Consider the following 694-nt stretch of genomic DNA (forward strand, 5'->3'; position numbering starts at 1 on the left):
CTGCTCTCCTTTATTGAAGGAAGGATGTAAATGTGTTGGAGGCAGTACGGAGAAGGTTTACTGGACTAATACCTGGAATGGACGGGCTGTCCTTATGAGGAAAGGTTGGACGGGCTCGGCTTGTATCCACCGGAGTTCAGAAGAGTAAGAGGTGACTTGATTGAAACATATAAGATTCTGAGGGGTCTTCACAGGGTGGATGTGGAAAGGATGTCTCTCCTTGTGGGAGAATGTAGAACTAGATTGTTGATACGCAAGGAGGTGGACGGTGATTGCGCGGAGGGTGGGCAGCTGGAATTGTGGAGTTGAGGATGCCACCAGCCATTATCTTCTTGAATGAGTTGGCAACAGGGGGCTCCTTTACCAAGATGGCGGCAACGCCCAATGCAAACAGTGGGAGCACCTTTACCAAGATGGCGGCCACCCACCCCCTCGTCAAAACATCAGGGGCGACATTTACAAAGATGGCCGCGAAGCCCTTTGACAACAACAGCGGGAGTTACTTTACAAATATGGCCGCCGCGCAGCTTCAACATAAAAGGCAGCCCTTTACATGGATGGCCGCACAGCCAGTTGAAAACAGGCGTGCCGGGGACTCCTTTACCAACATGGCCGCCTCGCCGCTGAGAACACAAGCGACGGTCACTTTACGAAGATGGCCGCCGCGACCGCCCACAGAAGGGGTCGGGCCGGC

The sequence above is a fragment of the Heterodontus francisci genome, unplaced genomic scaffold, assembly GCF_036365525.1.
Source record: "Heterodontus francisci isolate sHetFra1 unplaced genomic scaffold, sHetFra1.hap1 HAP1_SCAFFOLD_518, whole genome shotgun sequence".
Taxonomy (NCBI): Eukaryota; Metazoa; Chordata; class Chondrichthyes; order Heterodontiformes; family Heterodontidae; genus Heterodontus; species Heterodontus francisci.